General features: G+C 30.4%; 1 protein-coding gene across 3 annotated transcripts in view; it reads right to left on the bottom strand.

Moving 5' to 3' along the window:
• Window positions 1-471, bottom strand: part of NCKAP5 (NCK-associated protein 5) — a 904,755-nt gene that overhangs the window by 576,699 nt on the left and 327,585 nt on the right. The window lies entirely within an intron of this gene.

Genomic DNA, 471 nt, shown 5'->3' with positions numbered 1-471 from the left:
AATAACCAGTCTGGATTGCAGCAAGAGGATGGAGAGCCTCAGGAGGATGACTCCAAGAATAAAACAAAGTTGAATTAAAGTAAATTACCTATGTGTTTGTAAGTATTAAGAAGAGTTGTAGAGTTTTATTTTAAAGCTTAAGAATAAGAAATTGGAACATGAAAATCTAGGGCAATGGTAGGAAGTGGCAATTACTCATGCTAGAAAAAACGAAGTTATTCTAGAAATGCAATTCTAAGCTTCCACTAGACTCAGCTGTGAATGACATTTACTTTATCATTGTAATTATTAACTAAATTAATTTACTATTTAATTTAAAAAATTAGAGAAAGGGAAGCATAGAGAAACAGGTGGTACAGAAACACTAAAATCTTACCTTCCATAATAGAAAGATAATACATAATGTTTAAAAGTGATCTAGAAACAGAAGTTCAAGCATATTATTTAGATACAAGGATGCAAAACTTAGAA

This window comes from Mandrillus leucophaeus, unplaced genomic scaffold (genome assembly GCF_000951045.1).
Source record: "Mandrillus leucophaeus isolate KB7577 unplaced genomic scaffold, Mleu.le_1.0 Scaffold94, whole genome shotgun sequence".
Lineage (NCBI taxonomy): Eukaryota > Metazoa > Chordata > Mammalia > Primates > Cercopithecidae > Mandrillus > Mandrillus leucophaeus.
The sequence above is the reverse complement of the archived record's forward strand: the minus strand, read 5'-3'. Positions and strand labels throughout refer to the sequence as shown.